The following is a 19,068-nucleotide window of genomic DNA, read 5'->3' as shown; positions in this document are numbered from 1 at the left end:
TCACATTTCTGTAACCTAAGAATAACTCCTCTAGTTTGCACTGAAGTCCTTGTAGTTACTGAATAATAAGCCTTATTATGTTATAAGGATGTTAAGGGGTTAACTGACTCTCTTAGAGCTTTAATGCAAACACTGTTACCCCAGACTGATTTATATCTTACAGGTTTTGTGTATTACTTAAAGAATAATCTTGTTCTGGCTGCCATTTATCCAGTGAAAAACTCAGAGTGCTGGAAAAGACTTGAGTAGAAATGTTTTCCTAGTTTCAATCACCTCCTGTGGAGGTTAAATACTGTTAACCCATGGACTGATTGATACAGTACAGGTGGTGATTTTCCTAACTTAGGGTGCCATTAAAGAATAATACTACCTATTTTTATTGTTTTTAGTCTTCAGCACTTTTTGATTTATATATTTCTTGCTTTTATTTACGTAAAGCACACTGAATATCCTTTGTGTGAAATGTGCTATATAAATAAACCTGCCTTGCTTTGTCTTAACTTGCCTAGAGGATGTGTTCACTTACTTTCACTTAGAAAAATCAACAAACATACTCAAACTGGGGGTGTTTAAACTTTTGTATATGACTATACAGTGCACAGCATATCACAATTTTATTATGCAGTAATATAATCATTATGCGATATCCACAGCGTGCAGCCCTGAAAAAGACAGACAGAAAGCGAGCGAGAGAGAGAGAGACAGAGAGAGAGAGAGAGAGAGAGAGAGAGAGAGAGTGCAAGAGAGAAGGAGGAAGAGAAGGATCAAAGGGGGAATGATAGAGTGAGATGGGAAGAAGAAGAGAGATCACTGGCATATTAAACCAAAAGACCCCTTTCACACTGATGGCTGGCAAACAAACAGATGGGCACAGACCCACACAAACACCCACACACCCACACACACACACACACACACACACACTCTGAGATGCAAGAGGAGAGGGTAATTAACTTTCCTTGGCTGCTGCCGTCTGTTACAGAAAAGTAAATTAAACCCCTACAGCTTCTCTTTCTCCTTATTTACTCAGTCTATCCATCCATATCTCTCTGCTCTTCTTTGCTCTTCCACCGCTCTCTGTGTCTTCCCTCTCAACACTCTCTCTTAGACACACTCTGAGCCGCAGCAAGAACAGATACTTGCAGTGGTAATCTCTAGTGGAAAACGGTCCATTCACATCACTTATCTTCACTCTTAGAAACGGCATATCAAACATGCAGAACATTTACATATTCTAACACACTCGAGCAAAACGGGTGAGACGCGAGAGTCTGTTATCTGTCTGTTTGCATAGCGGTCACGCTAGTCTTGTTCTTACTACTTTCACATGAGAATTACATAAAATTATATGAAGTGAATATTTGTGTCTGATAAGTAAATTAAATATAATGTTGGTGATATTAAAGCTCAAATAAATCAGGCATTGAAATACTATCAGCTTTGTGTCATTGCTGGAGATACTGCATATAATATATTTTGTCTCTCTGCTTTAGTGTAGCAAACTAAACTCACCTAGGAAACAGCAGCCTTTTTTCCACGGTAGGGCCGAACGGTTCTGAAACCGTGCGCAGGGCAGTTTTCTTGACACAGTTACCTAACCGTGCTCAGGGCCACAGAGCCATTGGGTTGGACAATGCAGCTGTTCCCTGATTGGTTCTATGTTTACGTTGGTAGAGCAAAAGAAACTGTCTCACAAGTCTACACCAGCATGGAACGTACGGCAGCATGGGAACCATTTGCCTCTACAGTGGAAAAAAGACTGTACTGTACTTGTACTAGGCCTATCATAATCGCTGTTGTCAATTATTTAAGCAGAGCACAATTATGTTCCCAACGTGTGAGCTTTCACAACCATATATTTACGGCACAACAAAAAGACTGTGAACTGGGTGCATTTTGAACCACTGGGTTGAAGCAAATAATTGTAAACAAAAGAAAACATAAACGCATTTCTCGAGACGTCATGTTTCTTCCAAAAACAACAGTTCTGTCATATGGCTGGTGCTAACACCTTTAAAAGGCAGTGGTTTAGTGGAGTAATCTATGTGTACGTGAGCTTACATTGTTTCTTCCGTCAGTTGGGAGATACTAAGTATCAACAGCAGAGAAGCAAAACAGCTAATCACCTATTCGCCAACTTTAACCTAGTTGTTCAATAGTTGCATACAATGATAAAAAAAAGACAATGAAATTGTTAGTTGCAATCATTTACATGCCACTTAATCGATGATCGTGACAGGCTTAACTTGTACCTTGACTTAGTTAAGTTGTCATTATGAGCTCCACAAACACTTTATGGGCAAAAATATGTAGACACCTGACCATCACACCTATATGAGCTTGTTGAAAATCCTATTCTGAAACCATGAACATTGCCCCCATATTAACAGTTAATATGGAATTTGACTGATTTTTCAAAATTTCTCCATAAATGAGTGGTTGGTGTGATGTGAAATGTTGCACTGTAGAGAATTATACTGCTTGGGATTTCTTCACAGATGGTAGTGAAAGGAACCAGGGGTCACAATGTCTACAGCACAGTTTTATTTACTGTTCAAAATCACTAGTGAAACTACACATGCCTTCTGAGCTTTTATATGTAATGTTGGTATTTGAAAATTTGTGTACATATTGGGGAAAAAGTGGATTTTTAAAATGAAGAGTTAGAAAAAATCTAAAAAAAGTCAAACCAGTGTTTTTTACAATAAAAAAGTAATGTTATTATACTAGTAGTGAACTATGCTGCCTGTCACAATGGTTAAACAGATGGTTAAAACAGGACAAAGTTAGTTCTGGGGTTGATTTAAACTTAGGCTAATATTTAGGAAATTTTGTCATTAACATGTTTCTGTAACGCTCTTTTTATATCTGAAGTTAAGATTATGAACTTAGGAACTGTTATTATGTAATAGCTTTTGTCCTAAATTCAGTCCTAACTGAAGTTGTCATGGTGACTAAACAGGTAAGATTTTAGAGTTAGACAGATCTCTAAACGATCATAAAACAATGGCTCTGGCATCAGGAAGTGTATTCACAACCATTTCATACAATGACTTTTTGTGATGTAGCATTTAGAGGCATTAAATGCTTCAGCTGTCTGGTTCCTATCACCGCCAGTGTGAACAGTTCTGACTTGTTTCTTTAGAACAAAGCATTTCACATCAAACCACTCTGAATAACTTTGTTTACACCTTAAACATTTATGTAGAAATTAGGAAAACCGCTGAAATTTACTGGAATCGCTGGAATCATCATCATAATTTAAAAGACAGCATTCCTGTTTTCCTGCAATCTTCCATCAAAATATGATGGCTTAACACACCTCTGAAACACCTAATTTCTGGCTACATCACTGAGTGCCAGCGGGTGGTAAAAATAATAACATCATTATTTTACACTCCATTCCCACCATCCACACCTAACACTGAGTGAAAGCGCTCAGCTGGCTCAGAGACGTAATATCGTGCTTCACTCAGAAATACGTCACAGTAAGAAAGGAAAATGCGTAATGAACTCAGAACCACGCTGATTTTTAAGTGCAGTAATGTGTGCCAAACGAGAGACTGCTGCAAAAATAATCCCTTCAGAGGTGTTTAAAACCCTAAAGCTTCACACTTTTTTTCCCAGCCAGTTAGGGCTTATTTTGTAACAATGACTCATTTGCAGAAAATTATCCCCTATGTGACAGTGTTCAAAGAACTGTGAGGGAGCTGCATGGGGCTGTAATGCCATTTATCAACACATCTGAAGTGCTTGATGTCTCAGTGCAGCATGCAAATTACCAACGGCTCAGTCTCTGTGTGTGTCGTGAAAAAAAAAAAGACATCCATTGTATATGCATAAATGTGGGGGTATATGTGTGCGAGGGCAAGATACCATTCTTTGCAAAGACGCCTGCTGTAATTGCATCATCGTTGAGCTGATTTAAAGCTTTACGTCCAGAAAATGTCCTGAAAGAGACAAGGTCAATCTCCCTGTTCTTGATTGGCTGTAATTGGGACATCAGGGCATTTGGACAAGGCTAGATTAATTATTCTGACCATTAACCTTCTCTGGAGATTGTGAGGCTGTTTCTGTCTCTTAGAGTGTAGAACAAAACCAAAGCTTATTCACATGCAAGAAGAAGACGTTTAGTCGTCGTTGAATGTTAGTGGATTAAGGCGCAAGCAATATGAAAACTGTCACCAATACCAATTTTAAAGAGCTAAAATTGCAATAACTGATAACATAGGCCAACATAAAACTTGTATTTGAGTCAGTTCAAGAGATTGGTGCCAAATAAACATGCTCATTTTATCTTTTCCATATCCATTCCAGTTTCAATTACATGTTGCTTGCACCTAAAAACAGTTTTTCTCACCTTAGTAACCGGTTTAATATTTTTGTGTGAAATAACAATGAGAATTATAACTGTGATGGAGGGGAATGTAACAGGGTGGAATATTTCAGGATAAACTGGCTGCCACGCTCCCTGTACTGAAGGTTAGATGTCCTAATATTAGTTTTGTAATAGTTATTTACATGACTTTTCACTGACTACTGCAAAAAAAATCATCAAAAACTATCATTAATTCTCTATTTCGTGTGCTGAGGTGGACACATTATGCTTGACTGACCCTGTCAAAGATGGAGAAAACAACTAAAGTGTGAATAAAAGCTAAATTTACCAGTTTTTTTATTCTTTATTGATGTATTTTACTATTCATCGTGTCACTTGATGCGACAGAACATTATTTTTAAGGCTAAATAAGTTGGTGTGGCGAGGTGGAAAGTTAAGTTTTTACTAAATTTTACTTAAAAGAATGTTCTAATGTTAAACTTAAATATAAATGGTTAATGAGGAAATAGAAATATATTTGAGCATGGCAAAGGTTTTACATTAAAACAACTTTTATTCAGCAATATTTGAATTTCATCTGCTTTCTATGTGGACATATAAAAATATCTGCATTCCCAATGTTAATAATGAATTTTAAATTCATGTATTTAGGTTTGAAAAACATTTACTAGCAGATTTCTGTCGCTAAGCATTAAATGTTATGGATTCTCATTTCATGAAATGACACATTTGTCAAAAAATTAGACTCCTGTAGCTTTGGGGTGTTTGTACTCTTGAGCTTTTTTCAAACCATGGCCGCCTGAGTGTGAAAGTTGTTTTCAGTCCACAGAACCAGTCACTGGTCCTCCTGAAAACTGTGGTCTGAAACAGACCCTGGTGCTATCTGAAACATGTGAGAAAGCTATACACCTCCGGCGCTGCACGTTAAAGACTGTGATTGGTTCATTTTGTCATGTCACTGGCTGTTTCAAGTTGTAATGGCAAGAAAGGACACGGAAGGTGGCGTGATTGCAATGAAGTATCACAAAAAATGGATAAAACTGAAAACGGTCATCACTGTTTTAGTGACGGTAGCCTACTAAAAAAAACGTACCAACAATAAAAGTATAAGCGTGTTGTCAATTGTCATTTATTGTCAGAACAGTAAACAATAAACTTAATAGTGATGCAAAAGTGATGTATAGATTTATGTACTTGATCCACAGTTCAGGTTCGATCCACAACCTGGGTTAACTGGGCCAATGCCCCTTCCCCAAACGAGCCCAGAATCAGTCCTAGGTGCGGCCTTAGCATGACTGATTTAACTGTCAGTTGCTCACTTTTAAAACTCAGCAGTAACATACAAAGTGTTAAATAATATAAATATTGCAGTGCAGGGGGTGGAGCCTCCTAGCATTTTTAGCAGTTTTGCTGGATTTTCATTAAAATGACTTGAATGAAACAAGCCATGAAACCCCAATCTGACATCTTCTTGGAAAAGAAACAGAAACAGTTGGCAAAATTCCCTATTTTAAGCAGGAAACATCAAAACAAAGATACGGTGTGTGAATAAGTGTGGGTCTTTGAGTATTACAGGCAGATCTCTCAGGACTTGAGGGTTAATAGAGGTTCACAAAAAATGTCCTTCCCTCTCCTCACTCACTCGCACGCACACACAAACACACATGCTGGGTTTTCACATCTTTATGTCACGCACACCACATGGGTGATTAGAAAAGCAACTTTTTCTCTTACTGACTCTCTCAACCTCATCTGACCCTCATTGCACTTCTTTACCATCCACATGCTGTTATACACACACTGTGTCAGGCAAAGACATGCTCAGTACCATACAATGTTTGTGTGTATGTGTTTGAGGTAGTTATAGTATCACAAGAAAATAGCAGAGGAAATAACGTGGTAAAAGACAACTGTAAAGGATGTAGAGCAGATTTACACTGTATACATATACACCATATAAAAGAAAAATCATATATGCATCATTCTACCAAATTAGATCAGAGTTAAAAACACATGTTGGACTTTTAAAATGACTTGAACTTTAAACTAAAATCATTTTGCTTGAGTGACCCTATATCTTTTATGTTTATCTCAGGAAAACAAATGATTAAACACTGCTTTCTGTCATGACCAAACCAATCATAACACTACCGAAACTTTACCAAATGTTACAGTAGTGACCGTTTCGGTAGTGACAATTTAATCTGACTTTGAGAATAATTCAGAGATGGTAGCCAGTATATGACTAGCAAACACAGCTTTGAATAGTTGTTCACACATGAAAACACAAAAAAGCTTACTTAACTGCAGAAAATGTGCTTCGGTTGCGAACATTTTCTGACTTTGGAATTTACTTCTAAACCGTGGGATGTATCTGCTCACCATGTAGCCATGGGGGACAGGGATGCAGTCTCACTTTCTGCTTTTAAATGCAGGAGTGTGGCTAAAATAAGGCTCTGCTTATGATCTAAAAGTCTTTAGTTTTAGTATCAAAACTTTTGCAAAAAACATTCACACAAGTAACAAATGTACAAAGTGTACAAATGATAAACGTGACGTGTATAATGATGATAAACCTTCCTGTGTAACAATACACCTGCAATAATAATACCCTCCCCCAAACAAGCCCGGGGTGAGGAATCAGCTACTCAGTACAAGTGTGACAATGGGCTTCATTAAACAGTGCTTTACTCACCAATTTTAATGTATTTATTAATTGTTAATTGTTATCTCTAACATGTTTGTCAGTTTTCAAATGGCAAAATTTTTAGATTTACACAGCGGCAACTAACGGTCTTGAGAACCATATACCAATACTATATATTGTGGTGCTGAGGGCGGAGCTTCCCAGCATTCTTAGCAGTTTTGTTTGTTTCTGTTCATAAGCGCTCATTAATTTTATATTATCGTAGATGTTTCTCATTCTCATTCTCTTCTTTGGTTTGTATTGTTTGTGGGTACGTTTTGCCTGCTGGCTGAGGTCCAATCACACCTTATAGCTGAGAAACTGTGTTTTTTTTGCTGCTTTTATTTTTACCTATTTTTTCTCCTCCAATTTACTCATGGCTGATTCCACCTGCTAGCTGGGTCTACCCCTATTTCACACCATGCTACCAACCTGGGAGAGTGAAAGCTAGAATCGTGCTACGTCAAGGGCTGCTGCATCTTTTCAAATTGCCGCTAACGTAACGGCACTGGGCAGCTCTACGTACTTGGGAGAGAACACTAACTGCCAATTATGCTATGTCAACTAACAGACGTCCGCAATGGCTAGCATTATGTTGAGTGACGGGAGACTGGGAGGGCCATGGTATCCCACCCAGAGAGAGTGAGGCCAATTATACTCTCTTGGACTCTGTCTGTGGCACAGGCACTTGTGTGGCTTCTGGCACAGTATGACATACTGTGATGTATAAAAACGGACAAAAGAATGAACAAAATTTAGGCTTCAAAATGACTGGTTTTAGCGATGCAACATACCTTGAAAAAGGTGTACCAATTTTGTTGTCCTTTGGTCTGACACAATTAAAATTATGTTGATATGACATTTTTAACTAATTTTAATTACTCAATATTAAAAAGTAATGAAAACACTGTTGCATTAGATTTGAGGCACTCTTGCATACACCCAGGCCAAAAATCCACCATTTATACAAATCATCCAGTCCTACAGTGTGGCATCAAATCACTATCACACCAGCAGACATAAGTCCTAATAGCTGTAAATGAGGTTGTTTATGAAATTGAATCCACTTTAAACCTTTTTGTCCATTGTGTTCAGCTTTTGTTTTATCATATAATGTGTATTTGTGTAGTGTACACTATTAGGCCTAATATACATTACAATTGCACCATATGGACAAATACTAGCACTGTGGTTTTATTGCTGCATATTGTGACAATATACTTTGCAATATAATACATGAATACCTTCATTCATCAAAACTCCTGAAGAAACACTCACTGGTCACAATGCTCATAGCACACAGTAACAATTAATATATTTCAATATATGTTCAGCCCTAATGCATAGGGGCACCGCATGTTTTCACTACACACATAAATAATTATAAATAAAGTTATTGCTTTTAAAGAGTTTATACTTGTTTTTACTCTCATTATTCTTGACATAACGAACTGAAACGTGACATGTTGTAATGATGGCTAATCAGCCTAATATTTAGGCTTTTCTTTTTAGTACTGGTTTGATGTTGTTCAGAAGGCATTTATTTGACTTCAGAGAGAGAGTTTCAAAGATTTACAAAAGTTATATTTGAAGGAGATGTTATAAAAAATCTTTTTCTTTTACGTTGCCCTTTGGTGTGACAAACAGATAAAAGAAATAAAAGATGTTTTGATACACAAATTCCTGAGAAAAGTGTTGCGTAGCAATGTGGCCACATAAAGCCATGTAGCAGATAACCAAATTATTCCACTTGCAAAACCACAGCAATATTCGCAGGATACCGAGTCATGATTAATCAACGTTCTGAAAAGTTTCCTGACTTCAAACAACATAATTTCAAAAAGAAGAACAAAAACTTGAAAAACTTGGAACAGAAGCCAACCCACTAATCCCATCAACAACTGCAGCTTGCTACCACAATTCCCTGCAGAGTCAAGGGTGAGTCACTTTCAATGTTTTTGATATAAAATGCCTCAAGACACTGACGATACTCATCTTTAAACCATCTGCCATGTTTTTCATTTAAACTTCAAAAAGATTCAAAAGAGTTCTTACATGGGAACAACAAAACGCCCTTTTTAGGAACACAGATGATGGTTATGTATTACAACACATTATTTTGTTACATATGACAAAGCCTATTATTTTCTTCTTGGATAAACCACTTTGGCTAATGATGCCACCTGGGCTGTAAATTTTAGGGGAACTGCTGACATTTAAAAGAACAGCTCTTCAGTTAAAGAAACTGATGAGTATAATACAATTCAAAGGAAGCTGCCAGCTGAGTAGATTTATGATGATAGGAGCTATCGACAATTGACCAGTGAGAAGAAGGAGTGACACGACGTGGTCGAAGTCGAGACAATGAGCTGTTGTAAATTCTGCTCTGCCCATATAGACTCTGTCTATAACATATGAGAAAAACATACATCGATGCAAAATTGACAACGGAATCTACAAATTCAGATTAGTCAGAAACAAAAACAACAACAATCAATATCAAAATCTTTGGATTTTTTTATTGCAATTCAGTTTCTTTCCCTGATGTTTTTTCTTTTTTCTATTATTTTCTTATTCTTCTTTTTTCATTTGCTTGTGCTGCATTTCAATGGAGGGAGGATGTTATATACATAAATGTTATAACTACTATTATTCTTAACCAAGGCACAAATCAAGGGTTCACTCATGCTCTATCAAAAAGTCAAACTGCAATTACACTGATTCCTTGGGTAATATTTCTACTGCAAAAGCCAACATTATGGTAATAGTTAAAGGCCGATTTATATTTTTGCAAAGAAGCAAGTAAACGTACCCATGTCAACACACAGAGAAGAGTCTCATGGGTGACCATAGCAGAGGCTTGCACAGCAGGCACACCTCAAAATCTCAACTGTGCATCACACAAAGCTGCGGAGCTGTACGGCAAGCAAATGCTGACTGGCTATCTGGTCAACACAAGCAATACATGACCTGAACCAGAACTACAGCAAAATCAAAAAAGGGCCATTAGAGGATAGGTTAGCCTGATAGTGTTAGGCCTGTCACAATCATTAAATTTTAGCTGATGATTAACGGCCACATAATTAACTGCAGTTAACAACTTAATGTTTTTTTTGGCTCATTGTATGCTACTGTACTACTACAATACAAGCCGCAAGTGATCAAATTAGCTGACTAGCTATCGTACGTCCCAGCTGTCAAAAGTCAGTATCTCCCAAATGAAGACAGAAAAAACTCCAACTTAAATAAACAACATTACTGTTGTCCTCTAAAGGTGTTACAGCAGCAGCCTGAAATTAGAACTTTTGTTGTTTTCATAAGAGCCATGATGTGTCTCAATAAAAGCATTTTCTGCTTTCTTTTATTGTTTAACACATTTGCCTCAAACCAATGGATGAAAGCGTACCCAATTCATATTCTGTTTGTTAGGATGTAAACATAGGATTGTGAAAGCTAACAACTGGGGAAAAAAACTGTAGTCAGCCTAAATACTTACAGTCAGCTTTCAACTCAATTCACTGTTTAAGAAGTGAAGACTTCAGAGCAGACTGATGTGAAAGCTTTACTTTTGAGAAACTTACTGAGTCTATAAAATATATATAGCCTGATGATGGAGACACTGTTTTATGACACTTTTGAGAAAAAGGTTTTGCCCTAAAACATTTTTTTTGTTGTTGTTGATATATTAATGGCAGACAGGTACATGCAGAACATTGTATGCCAAAATAGTACTTAAAGAAAATGTAGTTTTCAAATTTACCATTACTGTCCCATCATCAACATTGCATTTAAAACTCAAGTCATGTGTAGGTTCATGAGTCATTTTGGACACTAAATAAAATGGCTACATTTGACATCATGACCCCTGGTCCCTATCAACAACACTGCAAAGAAACCTACATTGGTAAGTTTCTGTATAAAGCACTGTTTATTCACTCTGGATGACTTTGTTTACATCTCACTGATTGAAGAGTGAAGAAATTTTGAAAAATTGAATAACTAATAGATAAATTTGAATAACTGCTTTAGGGTACACGTTCAATGTTTCATGCGAGTATTTTGGCAGACACTTATGAGAAAGCTGGCAGAGAAGTATAACTCAGACTGCGCAACATACTGTGCATCTCTATTCCACATACAGCAATAAAATAAAATGAACTACACCCTAACACACATACAGAGGGAAAGTGAACATGGAACTACAGAAGAAACTGAAGATCTTTTTGAAATATTACACAATCACTGCTGCTTACATCCTCCGGTTTAGATTTAAAGAGTCATCACTCTTACCTAGCAAAAGAACACAAGTGTCTTTTGCAAATCTTATGACTTGCACGCTTCATGGTGTGGAGGAATGTGTCATACTGGGCAGTAGTATTAAAATATACATAAGAAAGTGACAGCACATACGGCATTCACAGACCACCCATCTCTCTGCAGATATGGGCTTCAGCACCCAGCTCTATTTTACTGAGGTAATATCACACCATGTGCTCAGGCATGAGTATTTAAGTATACTGAGGTAGGTGTGGGTGCATGAGTGTGTGTGTGTATTAGAATGATAACCTCAAAGAGAATATTCAGCTGGTTATGAGCAGGATAGAGCTGCCAGACTTAGTAACATAATTAACACGCAACCCAGACATGGTCATGCATAATAAAGCATGCAGGCACAGAGCATACGCCAGTGTTGAACGATAAGCCGACAGCCAGGCTGCTTCCCGCAGCAGGGTACCACTTTCAGCCAGAGCGATCAGCAGTGATTACGTTCCATGTAACTCAAACGCACTTCAGTGAGGAACTGGCCCAAAATGAGATTTAACTCGGCAAAAATCCAAATTAGCAGTCTGCAGGTCTGTCTCTAACAACCTTTTCACTCCTAAAATCCAGGGCACTACTTTTACTCTACGTTCGAGTTATGGGTCATTCACACATGTAGCCCTTAAAAGGTATTTTCCCAGGATGAACACATTAAGTAGTACTAATGATCATTTTTCAAGTACGAAACTGAAAAGGTGCACACATTAGATAGCAACGTTCTGCAAAAAAAAAAAATAAGCCATGAAGTGCCTAGGATACATGAAGATATAGAATTAAACAACTGTAATCAGTTGTATAACAATGTTTTATTAAGGTACACATCATCATTCCCCAGCCTTTCAGCATATTTCAGCCGCCATATATTGTCCTTAACCGACGCATGTCGCTTTAAACTGCTGCCATCATCGTGATGCACATGAGCTCTGATTGGTGACTGTGTGCGTGTATATAATTAAATAGAGCAATCTTTATTTCAAATTCTATCAGAATAACAATCTGAATGAAAACTAATGAAAACTAGAATCTTCAAAATTTTAAATGTCTTTCTTTTGCGTTCTTCTTATTCATTTTACTTGTCATAACTTTGCTTCAAATTTTCCAAAATTGTAAAATGTTTTGTTGTTTATTTATTTTTAGTTTAAATGTAAAAAAAATCCCAGATTTTTAGAGTGGTCCCACTATATGTTTACATATATATTAGGGATGCACCATTTTTTTCAGACTGAGTAGGAGTACATAGTGAGACACAACTAGAACTAAATAGTGTGAATGAGTGCAACATACTTTAGAATTAAATCATTATAATCTAGCTGATTTTAAAGGACGTGCATCAGCTAGCTATGATACATTAGTTATCTTGGGTCGAGCAGCAATGTAGTAGAATATACTAATTTGGAAACTTTAAAGTGACCTGTGACTTTTTTCCTACTGCCACAGTGTCAGTAACACTTCTCTGTGTGAGCAGACCCTCGTTCACTGCCAGCTTGAGTTGTTTATTAATACAGTAGCCTTACATTATTTGGCATCAGCTGGTTGTATCGGTGCATATATATATGCCATATATATATATATATATATATATATATATATATCAACTATTTTTTTGCAAACAAAAACAAATCTTGCTGCTTTTCATTGTCTTTGTGTATTCGCATTCATTGTAATTATATAAGGTGATTTTTCAAGCACAGTTATTGCCAAATCTAATATAAAATATATACAAATCAATCTATAGTAATAAATAATGATGTAGCTTTTATTTTAGAATTGCCATAAAGTATGTGTGTATATGTGTTATTTACATTTGAAAAATGTTTTAAAAGCAAAATATTGTCTTGGAAACAGTGTTAAAATTTGTTAAACAAATGAACTTTCAGTCCATTTGCCCAACGAGGCAAGTCGGTGGGGAAAGTTAAATTCAAACTCATTTCTAGTGTAAGACACACCCACTTTTTTGTTTTGTAGTTAAAAAGATATTGAAAAAAAGTATCAATCAGGAATCAGTATCGAAATCAAGATTGAGACACTGGTGTCAGCATTAACGTTTTTAACGATATCCGGCCCTAGCCTGCAAATCGTTTAGCGATGGCTACATGAAGGGTGGATATATTTAAAAACAAAAGGAGAACTTGTTCATTGTGGTTTAGAGGGAACGTTCTTACTTAGTAACGCACACAAACAGGATAAAACACTGCATGCTTTAATGGCATCGACTTTGAGCACCAGCTCTAATCCACTTTACTCAAAGCCAAGCGCACTATCATCTTCAAACCAGGGTGAGGTCACACTGACCTGAGGCCATTTTGGAAGTGCTGATGATGTCAGTGGGTCAGAAATGAATCTTGTGTACATGTGAGAATGTGAGAATGTGTGTATGTGTGGGTCTTGAAATAGACACACACCACTAGAAGGAAACCCTCAAGGCTAACCCGCTTTGTCAAGCTACAGCACAATGGGGAAGTGGGCAAGATGTATCTGCAAAAAAGAAAGAAAGAAAGAAAGAAAGAAAGAAAGAAAGATAGAAAATCAAATAAAAAACACCCAAGAAACCAAGCGCGAAGACATACAGTGAGATAAAGTGAGTGTTTAATTAATTCTCATTGCTGAAAAATTATTTAGTAAAAGGAAAGACATTGTGTCCAATCATGCTGTGGTACTTCCTCTTCTAGTAAATGATTACTCATTACAACACTCTTTTGACTTTATCTTATCTAACACATTGTCAGTTACACATTCAGAGCCTTTGTCTTTGTCCCCTCTAACTTGTTTTAATCCGCTCCCGGGACTAGTAGGACCGTATGCGTGTACACAATGGCCACAGTGAAATGGATCAGCCTGTGGAATTGGGGCTTTCTGTGTGATACTAGGATGTTTATCCCTTCAAAAAAGAAGCACAATGCTGCCTTTATTGTTGGATGCACTGTGACTGATTCTGCACAAGCATGTGAACACATTTCGAACAGAATTCAGATCGCTACAGGTTTATTGTGGCTCTGCTTTTTCAACAATGAAAGTAGGGATGCACTGAAATTTCATTAGACCAAAAAAGTGCCATTTTTCACAATTTCAGTAGAAATGTTTACATTTAATTTAGTGTATATGATATAGGAAAAAAGACCCTAAAAAATTAAACAGGCCGTAACAGCCTGTTACGGTAAACAGACAGTAATCAAAAACATTTTCAGGTCAGCACAAATACATTCAAATAGTTTGAGCAACAGTAAAAATGTCTCCAATATGATATTTCATGGTTTCTATGAGGAACATTTGACAATCATTTGAGCAACCTCTCAACTACAAGTTTGATACCACTTAATATGCTAAATACCGTTTGATATGAAAAATACAGCAAAGCAGAAGCAGAAAGGAAAGTCTCTGCAAGCAGGTCAGTGGCACATGTAGGCTCAAAACCAAAACACAGTGCAACCACAGAACTCAATGTCCTGTTTGACCAACCATTCTCTGTAATAATTTTAGTACATTTATTTTAGGTTTTTTTAATCATGGTTTCCAGCCCAGAACATGTTCTGAATTTTGCTTTATGTTTCAGCCAAGAATTTTCACTTCAGTGCATCATTAAATATAAAGTGAATGAAGTGTGATATATATTCCTATGAATTTGTTTTCTTGATCGCAATGGTAGTTTGTAACAAATATAAATCTTTTCGACTTTGTTAGATTCCATTTATTACATATTACAGTAAACGCAACAACAATTTTGAGAAATACTGAAGGAGAGGAGCGGATAAAAAGCAAAAATAGCACTTTTGTCTCAGTAATAAAGAGTTAAACACACAAGTTCACTATACTGCAGCACTTGTGGATGTTTGTGTGCAGCCGTACACACACAGACACGAGGGATGGAGAAAGTGAAAGCTGTAATAGAAAATCTGCTGTCAAAAGCAGAAAAGGAGCACAAATTGATTACCAATGCAAAGCCTGGCACTAACAGCAAGTGGAATTAAATACTTCAATTTACAATCGTTCTTCCATTTTGTGGTGTTACTCCGATCAATATGCATTACTGTCTATTTAGAGCCAGGAGTGCCACAGCTTTCAGCCTGCACAGCCGAGCGCTGGCAGCTTATTAAAACTGACCGATTTATTAATATGTTATAAAACATAAAAATACCTTAAATTCTGTTTATTCTGTTTGTTCTCTGTTGTGCACACGTACAGGATTTTATGATAGATGAGCAAGACCTACAGCAGACGAATGCTGGTACAGTATCTCCAGTTGGCATTTAACCCAGAAGAAAACTCTGGCCTGATGCTGATAATTAATATCACTATGGTTTTATGAAGCACATTCAGCAAAACATACCAGAGCCTCTGACTTTTAAAAATGAGCTCCTCCGCAAAACCTTTCATCATAAATTTGTATTCCTGTCGTTGTGGGGTATTTTCATTGACTTTTGCTTCACTGTATGAAAATGGTGCTGTACTGAACTATAATAAAAAATTCCATACTATAGCCTAAACCAGGGATGCCCTCACATAGGAATGAAAGGAAAATGCCAACAGCCAACATATTTGCATGTACAAATCTCCTGATGCTGACAAGTAAATACTCATAAAATGTAGAAATTGGAACTGAATCTTCCTGGATTAGCCTTGCAGAGAAACATTTGTTCACATCAAGTTACAAAAGCTGTAAAATTAATAAAACAAAAACATTTCAGCACAGTAACCCAGTACCACTGAAACCTTCTGGACTTACAGGCTACAATAAATATGTCAACAAATATCAGTCTGAAATACCATTCAAATCAAAACATCTGTCTGATACCGATATATATATTTCTTTGGGCAAATATCTACCAATAATGATATGATTCCAACACTTGTGAGGCTGTATATTTGTATTTATTCAATGATAGGGTAACAAAAACTAAATCTAACCCTAGCCTCGGCCACTATGAGGAGAAAAGGAATGTTTTGCTGGAAAGCTTGAACTTTCTTTTCCTATATTTTGTATGCATGTGAGAATTTGTGTTTTAGTGCATTTGGTCCTTAAAAGAATGGTAATACACCCTTGTAAAAGAGCACACGTTTACATTAAATAAACAAAATAAACAATATTTGTTTTAGTCCTAACAAGTTGTTTTTTGTGTTTTTGTATAATTTTGCCCTCACAAGTACAAAACACACACACACACAACCCCTACCTGTGGGCTGAAGTCAGTGTGTCTGAACTGAAGGGGTCTCTGGTCCTGTGGAGCTCGAGATCCCACTGCTGATGCCTGTTACTCACACATGCCTCCTGTTGAAATCAGCACAAAAACAAACCCAGCTCATTAGAAAGTTGATTACAATTAACATCTTTCATTTACATTACGTTTAAATTCTTAAAGATGCAAACGGATAGATCTTTTCACATCAGACATCAAACACTTTCCTTTGAAGACTGAAGGGGTGGGCAATATAACATATATATATATATACAGTTATTGTGATAAATTATGTCACGATATGCTTGTCTGAGCATTTCACGTAAATCTTCAGTACACATGGAACATTGATCACGTTTCATTAAAAAAGTAGAGTTGCACCGATACTCTTTCAGTATCAGTGCCGGTACTGGCACTTAAATGCAGTATCGATATTGGCGATGGGGATACTGAAAATGATCTTGTACTTAGAATTTTTTATTATACTATGTGGCCCTACTGGTGCATTCTCTCTGTTCCAAATGATCAATGAACAAACTAGAGCGACAAGCATCGCAAAAATGTCAAGCATCATCTTTCCATATTTTTGCCATGTCACCCACCCCAAGATGCGTGTCCAGATCCATTTCACTAACTGAAAAAGAAAAATAGCGAGCAAAATAATGATGATTTCAAAGATTCAAAAGTGCCCTAAAGATTCAGACATTTCTCTGGTTTTACTCCTTAAGTCAACTTTTTTTGTCTCCTTTTTCTGCCATTCCCCCTCCCTCTTGCTGTACTGCATTCGCAAGTGTGTATGTGTGTGTATGTGAGAGAGAGAGACTGGTTAGAATCAGGAATCAGTTATTCTGAGAGTTCTCCTGCACAGGGCTCCGGCCTGCAGCACTCGGAGCCAACATGAATAAAATATCAGCATGCAGCGCAACATCTCTATCAAAGAGAACTGATCGGGAGATCAGCCTTCCACACACGTCTCCATCCACACACACACACACACATACACACATACACACACAGAGGTGTGTTTATCACTGAACTACACTTCATCAAAAGCACTTTTCTAATCCTGATTCCTCCTGACTGTATGTGTGTTTATGTGTGCGTGTGTGTGTACAAACTTCACGCAAACCTGATTATACTGCCGGTGTGTGTGACAGTGCCAGCGGTAGCGCCGCTGAGATACCATGGCAACGGCTGCTAGGTGAACAAAGAACCAATTAAAGGCCCTCGTCTGTGGGCACATCTCTCTGACAACATGCACCCTATCTGTTCCAGAGGTGGGGGAACTCCAGAGCAGCTGGAAGTGAAACAGGCCTTACGCTATCTTACACATATTCTACCTGTACACCTGTTGTCTGTTTCTAACGCTACTTACTTTCCATTCATTTCAGTTTCAAAGTGCATGAAACACATTTAAAAGTGCTTTTCCATTTTTAAGAAGTGATATTGAAACTATGTCATACTAATTACACTAATAATACAAGGTAATGTGTATGCAGACTTTTGACAAATTCAAAGTACTTTATAGATGCATTTATAAAGAATTATATGACATATATTTAATTTTATAAAGCCTAGCATATACTTGTCTGATTGCTTCCAAGTAGCTATAATTAGATGCATAAGACTTTATAAAACAGCAGTAAATATAAATGTTGTAATGCACTATAACACACTGTAACAGGCTGTGGTATATTTTGGTACATTTTCCCTCAGAATGTTGAAAACAGGATGTGAGGCAATTAATTAAACTATTTACTATTGAATACACAAGTGACTAAATTGTATGTCCTATATTACCAGTTAAATTTGATTACCTCATTTCAAGCCTGCAAAGAGCTTGTATGTAACATTTAAAATACCTTTTAAAAAAAACTTCACTTTGCTTCACATAAAGTATGTGATGACCTGGCATAAAGCTCTATAAAGTGTTATATGTATTTACAGTGCATCACAACTTTAGTGTTTAGAATGTTCTTATGGACAGATATTATAATGTGTCACAAAACCTGACCTTCTGAAGTCATATACTCTTGCTTTATAAAGTTTTATGGATGTAACAATATCTACTTATAAGCAATTACACCAGATTATGACAGTCATTATAAGGTTTTATATAATACATATAACTAAATAAATGCATTTTTAAACAATTATGAATCCAGGATTCATAGGAAGTATTATGGGAAAGACCTGAATGAGTGAGTGAAGAAACAGAACAGGTAAAGATGCTTCCAGATAGGTATATTCCATGATGCAACTAAGCAACATCCTACCAAGCTGTGTGACGGGAACAAAAATGCAGAATAGGCCAAGTTGACCACAATATTTGATCAAGACTCTGGCAAGAAGAAAATATCTAAGTGGCTTTGAAAGAAGGTTCATTATTGGGACCCAGGAGGCAGGAGCTTCAGTCTCAAAGACTACTCAACTGACTAGTGATTCAGTAGAAATAGTGACTAAACTAACATCTGCATTTAGATCTGTGGCAAAGATGTTTGTGCATTTGCGAGATATGTAAGGAAAAACAGAAGAGCAACTGTTCCAAATGT

General features: G+C 36.8%; 1 protein-coding gene across 1 annotated transcript in view; it reads right to left on the bottom strand.

Moving 5' to 3' along the window:
• galnt1 (UDP-N-acetyl-alpha-D-galactosamine:polypeptide N-acetylgalactosaminyltransferase 1) overlaps positions 1 to 19,068 on the bottom strand; it is a 149,847-nt gene that overhangs the window by 83,361 nt on the left and 47,418 nt on the right. The window contains exon 2 of the mRNA XM_036558183.1: positions 16,514 to 16,608. The gene's annotated coding sequence lies outside the window, so the exon portion shown is untranslated. The remainder of the gene's footprint in view (positions 1 to 16,513; positions 16,609 to 19,068) is intronic.

The sequence above is a fragment of the Colossoma macropomum genome, unplaced genomic scaffold, assembly GCF_904425465.1.
Source record: "Colossoma macropomum unplaced genomic scaffold, Colossoma_macropomum, whole genome shotgun sequence".
In the NCBI taxonomy this organism is placed as follows: domain Eukaryota; kingdom Metazoa; phylum Chordata; class Actinopteri; order Characiformes; family Serrasalmidae; genus Colossoma; species Colossoma macropomum.
This window is presented reverse-complemented; position numbering and strand designations above follow the sequence as displayed.